The sequence below is a fragment of the Limulus polyphemus genome, unplaced genomic scaffold (genome assembly GCF_000517525.1).
Source record: "Limulus polyphemus unplaced genomic scaffold, Limulus_polyphemus-2.1.2 Scaffold6769, whole genome shotgun sequence".
Lineage (NCBI taxonomy): Eukaryota > Metazoa > Arthropoda > Merostomata > Xiphosura > Limulidae > Limulus > Limulus polyphemus.
Window position 1 is genome coordinate 18,342 of NW_013672379.1, and position 6,233 is coordinate 24,574.

General features: G+C 34.1%; 1 long non-coding RNA gene across 1 annotated transcript in view; it reads left to right on the forward strand.

Moving 5' to 3' along the window:
- Positions 1-6,079, forward strand: part of LOC111089610 — an 8,419-nt gene extending 2,340 nt beyond the window's left edge. The window contains exon 2 of the long non-coding RNA XR_002613837.1: positions 4,505-6,079. This is a non-coding gene — a long non-coding RNA (uncharacterized LOC111089610). The remainder of the gene's footprint in view (positions 1-4,504) is intronic.
- Positions 6,080-6,233: the final 154 nt, after the last annotated feature.

A 6,233-nucleotide genomic window follows, 5' to 3' on the forward strand; every position in this document is an offset into this window, starting at 1 on the left:
AATTTCGCGTAAAGCTACACAAGGGCTATCTGCGCTAGCCGTCCCTAATTAAGCAGTGTAAGGCTAGAGGGAAGGCAGCTAGTCATCATCATCCACCGCCAACTCTTGGGCTACTATTTTACCAACGAATAGTGGGATTGACCGTCACATTATAACGCCCACACGTCTGAAAGGGCGAGCATGTTTGGTGGGACGGGGATTCAACCCCGCGACCCTCAGATTGCGAGTCGAGCGCTCTAACCAACTGGCCATGCCGGGCCCTGCTGTTTAAACTAAGTCTTAAAAAACACCGTACAAAGGAGGAACATATATATTGTGATTGAATTACGTTTTTAATGCTATAATCTTCAAGAAAAACTTAGTGAGTCCATCAAATTTATTAGAATAAATTAGTAAGATCTATCTGTGAGTGCAAGGTATCTTTACAAACAGTCAAGATCTTGATCCAAACACCGACCTATCTCTGTTTTTTTTAATCAAAACTATCAAAGTAATCAAGAACATTTTCCCTGGGACAAACATCGGTGTTAACTGAATGTTGGGCACATAATGCTACTCAAGTAACTAATTTTATGTTATTGAAATATATCCTCATGATAAACCAACTCCTACCTAATTATCCATTTACTGAAGGACTTGATTCTTTCCTCAGATTTTTTGGATATTTACTCGAAATGATCGTTTTGCCTTTATTGCAATAATAAAAAAATATCAAATCTTTCAACTGTAAATTAACTCCAGGTTCTCCACCCTTTGGTAGAAAACGAAACCTAGCGCTATTTTTGGCAATCCTTATTTTTTCTTACTTTGTCTTTCAAAGACTTCAGTATGATTTATGAAACTCTAGCTTATTTTCGGCATTATAGAGCTCTACATGGTAACTAATTTGTTATTGACAAGGTACCAACATTAAAAAAAGGATTTTTAACTTTCACAGAATAATCACGAAACTTTGAAGGGGACACATTACAAAACAATATGAATTTGTAAAGAATTGTTAGCTCAGGGATTTAGATGCAAGTAATTGTAAAATAGGGACACATTACAGATGAAGACGAACTTCTAAAGAACTGTTAACTCAGAGATTTGGATGCAAATTATTGGCAAATAGGGACATATTTCAGATGAAGATGAACTTATAAAGAATTATTAACTTAGGGAAAGAATTCCAAGTTATTGTTAAATATGGATATATATTGCAGGTGAAGAAGATAACTTCTAAAGAACTGTTTACTAAAGGATTTGTTAACAGCAACAGTAACATTTGTTAACAGCAAACATACTGAAGATGAACTTCTAAAGAACTGTTACCCCATGGGTTTGGATGCAAGTTGTTGTCAAACAGGAAATACATTGCAGATGTAGATGAACTTAAGAAAGAAGTCTAACTCAGGGATTTAGTTACAAGCTATTGAAAAATAGGGATACACTGCAGATGAACTTATAAAGAACTGTTAACTCAGAGATTTGGATGCACGTTATTTTTAAATAGGGAACACTTTGCAGATGAAGGTGAACTTCTAGAGAACTGTTAACTCAGGGATTTGGATGCAAACTTTTGTTAAATAGGGAACTCATTGCAGATGAAGATGATCTTATAAAGAATTATTAACTCGGGGATTTAGTTGGAAGTTATTAACAAATAGGGACACTTTGCAGATGAACATCGAAAGAACTGTTAACTCAGGGATTTGGATGCAAGTTATTGTCAAATAGGGAACACTTTGCAGGTGAAGATGACCTTCTAAAGAACTGTTAACTCAAGGATTTGGATGCAAACTTTCGTTAAATAGGGAACTCATTGCAGGTGAAGATGAACTTCTAAAGAACTGATATCTCAGGGATTTAGATGGAAGTTATTGCCAAATAGGGACACATTGCAGATGAACATTGAAAGAACTCTTAACTCAGGGATTTGGATTCACGTTATTTACAAATAGGGAACTCGCTGCAGATGAAGATGAACATATAAAGAATTATTAACTCAGGGATTTAGATGTAAGTTATTACCAAATAGGGACATGTTGCAGATGAACTTTGAAAGAACTATTAACTCAGGGATTTGGATGTAAATTATTGTCAAATATGGACACGTTACAGATAAAGATGAACATACAAAGAATTATTAACTCAGGGATTTATATTGAAACTATTACTAATTAGGGACACGTTGCAGATGAACATCAAAAAACTATTAGCTCAGGGATTTGGATGCAAGTTATTGGTAAATAGGCACACATTTCGGATGAAGATTAACTTATAAAGAATTATTACTTTAGGGATTAAGTTGCAAGTTATTGTTAAATATGGATACTTTGTAAATGAAGAAGATAACACAAAGAATTGTTAATTAATGGATTTATATGCAAGTTATTGGCAAATAGGGAACACATTTCAGATGAAAATGAACTTATAAAGAATTATTAACTTAGTAACTTAGGTGGAGATCATTACCAAATAGGGACACGTTGCAAATGAACATCGAAAAAACTACTACCTCTGGAATTTGGATGTAAGTTATTGACAAACAGTAAACATACTACAGATGAACTTCTAAAGAACTGTTACCTCATGGATTTGGATGCAAGTTATTGTCAAATAGGAGACACATTGCAAATGAAGATGAACCTATAAATAATTATTCTCTCAGGGATTTAGATGGTAGTTATTACCAAATAGGGACGTGTTGCAGATGAACATCGAAAGAACTATTAGCTCAGGGATTTGGATTTAAAGTATTGTCAAATATGGACACGTTACAGATAAAGATTTCAGAGACACATTGCAAATGAAGATGAACTTAGAAAGAAGTCTAACTCAGGGATTTAGTTACAAGCTATTGAAAAATAGGGATACACTGCAGATGAACTTATAAAGAACTGTTAGCTCAGAGATTTTGATGCACGTTATTTTTAAATAGGGAAAACTTTGCAGATGAAGGTGAACTTCTAAAGAACTGTTAACTCAGGGATTTGGATGCAAACTTTTGTTAAATAGGGAACTAATTGCAGATGAAGATGAACTTATAAAGAATTATTAACTCGGGGATTTAGTTGGAAGTTATTAACAAATAGGGACACGTTCCAGTTGAACATCGAAAGAATGTTACTCAGGGATTTGGATGCAAGTTATTGTTAAGTAGGGAACACTTTGAAAATGCAGATGAGCTTCTAAAGAACTGTTATTTCAGAGATTTGGATGCGTTGCAGAAAAAGATGAACTTATAAAGAATTACTAACCCAGGAAATTAGATAGAAGTTACTACCAATTTGGGACACATTCGAAATGAACATCGAAAGAACTATTAGCTCAGGGATTTGCATGTAAATTGTTGTCAAATAGGAATACATTACAGATGAAGATGAACTTCTAAAAAACTTTTAATTCAGGGATTTGGACGCAAGTTATTTTGAAATAGGGAACACACTGGCGGGGAATGTCTAAACAACTGTTGTTCTATAGATTTGGACACAAGTTATTGTTAAATAGACTTCAAAACTATGATCCATAATTAAATATACTGTGATTTAGTTTTTTCAGTCTTAAGTGGTTGCTTAGTATGGGAAAACAAGTGTTTAGAACTTCTAAAATTGAAGTTTGACGATGTACACAATACAGTCAGTTTAAGTTTGATTAAGCTGGACTTGTGTTTATATTGGTTTGCAGTAAGCTATAGATACGTTTGAGTTCATATTAAGATCTTGCTTGTTTGTCAAGATAATACAGGTAAGTTTGGGTTCAGATTAAGGTCTTGCTTGTTTGTCAAGATACTACAGGTAAGTTTGAGTTCATATTAAGGTCTTACTTGTTTGTCAAGATACTAGAGGTAAGTTTGAGTTCATGTTAAGGCCATGCTTGTTTGTCAAGATACTACCGATACGTTTGAGTTCAGATTAGGGTCTTGCTTGTTTTTCAAAATACTACAGTTAAGTTTAAGCTCATATTAAGGTCCTGATTGCTTGTCAAGATACTACAGTTAAGTTCGAGTTTATATTAAGGTCTTGCTTGTTTGTCAAGATACTACAGGTAAGTTTATGTTCAGATGAGGGTCTTGCTTGTTTGTCAAGATACTACTGGCAAGTTTGAGTTCAGATTAAGGTCTTGCTTGTTTGTCAAGATAGTGCAGGTAAGTTTGAGTTCAGATTAAGGTCTTGATTGTTTGTTCAAGTACTACAGGTAAGTTTGAGTTCAGATTAAGGTCTTGATCATTTTTCAAGATACTACAGATAAGTTTGAGTTCAGATTAAGGTCTTGATCATTTTTCAAGATACTACAGATAAGTTTGAGTTCAGATTAAGGTCTTGATCATTTTTCAAGATACTACAGATACGTTTGAGTTCAGATTAAGGCCTTGATTATTTTTCAAGATACTACAGGTAAGTTTGAGTTCAGATTAAGGTCTTGATTAATATTAACTCAAACTTACCTGTACTATCTTGAAAAATAATCAAGATCTTAATCTGAACTCAAACTTACCTGTAATATCTTGAAAAATGACAGATAGGTAGATTGATAGACGGATGGACAGATACCAAGATGAACGGACAGACAAATAAATAGATCAACGAACGGATAGTAAGATAGATAAATGGACGGACGGACAGGATTTTATTTTTTGAAACATTGGAAAGTAAAAGTTTATTTTGTAACGTATCGCTTATAAACAGGTCGGATTTCATTGACAATTTAAAATAATTAGGATAGTAGGCTATTTCACTGAAATGATTTAACATTACTCGACATAGCAACAAATACCCACCTCGCTTTCTATTGCTTTGTTAATTCGGCGTGTTTACAACTTTCTGTTTGTCGTGTATGTGCATAGACAGAGTAAAATAATATTGTCCAGACTACAACCACACATTTCGATTGCATAAAATTTTAATACTTTAACGTATTTTAAACTGTCAAAATTGTTTGCAATTGTTCTATTGTTGTTTAGAAACAGTCTTTATGGAATCCCCTCCCTCCCAGTGGCTCAGCGGTAATCTTGAGAGCTTTTAGCGCTACAATTCAGGTCCGATCCCTGCGGTGAGCAGCACAGATTGTCCATTGCGAAGCTTCGTAATTAACAACAAATAGATAATTTCACGTCTATATGAAGAATAAAAGTACAGAAGTTTGAACTAAAGAAATAGGGACTGAAATCATGACAAGATTAGGGCCTATAACGATATTATCTTTCATCAGAATTTAGAGAAGAAACTAATCAAGAAGCGTGCAGACATTTTATGACTAGGAATATACATAACGTCCTATGTATACCTTTTCTTTTCTTTTTTCCGACGTCACGAAGAAAGTATTCTCCGTTTGGAAATATCATGATCTTCTTTTCAACATAAACATTTATAGCAAATTACCACTTGGAAAACTGATGGAAAATGACGGTTTTATTAAGTGTTACGTCACTCGCGATTAGAGAGACGTCACTTCCTCCCGTTGTTAAACTGCTTGCAAGGAATAGGTCTATGAATCAATCATCACGTGTTATATCCTGGTACATTTAATCATCAAGCATTTACTTTAATACGTCACCAGAAAACAATTTTCTCCTCTGCAGGCGGCGGACACCAGGGTTTGCTATTATATATTATAATAAAGAAAAAGTAGTACACGACTGCCCTCTAGACGTTCGCATCAGAAAAGTTTCTAATTTGTTCTAATCGTCCCACAAATGTTCGTGCAGTAAACTTATAGAGTACGTATACCAGCTGGTGGTTAATTGACAATGATGAAAGATCTTGAAGTAAGTTTCAGAGTCTTACGGAATATGGTCGTTACTTAAGTAGCCCAGCCTATAGACCGTCTAATGACTTACTAACGTCGTTCATTAACATTTATCTTGTTCGTTCGATTTCATCAAGGACTATTATAATTGGCTATGGTAATGTGACTTGGAATGTTGTATCGAATTATCGTCTCTTGTCTTTTGAGTATAAAACAAACAGACGTAGTTTCTGTATTTTGTTTCTCTGTATTGCTAATTATCTGCACGTGTTTGTAAATCATTGTTATTTTTATTTTTCTGAAAAACAGATTGCATTCATTAATCTGAATAAATTACTATAAGACACCAGTACTTTAATTTTAACTCAAACTTACCTGTACTATCTTGCCCAACAATCAAGACCTTTTTCTACCTATTTGTCTGTCTATCCGTCTATCAATATACCTATCTGTCTTTCTACCTATTTGTCTGTCTATCCGTCTATCAATATACCTATCTGTCTTTC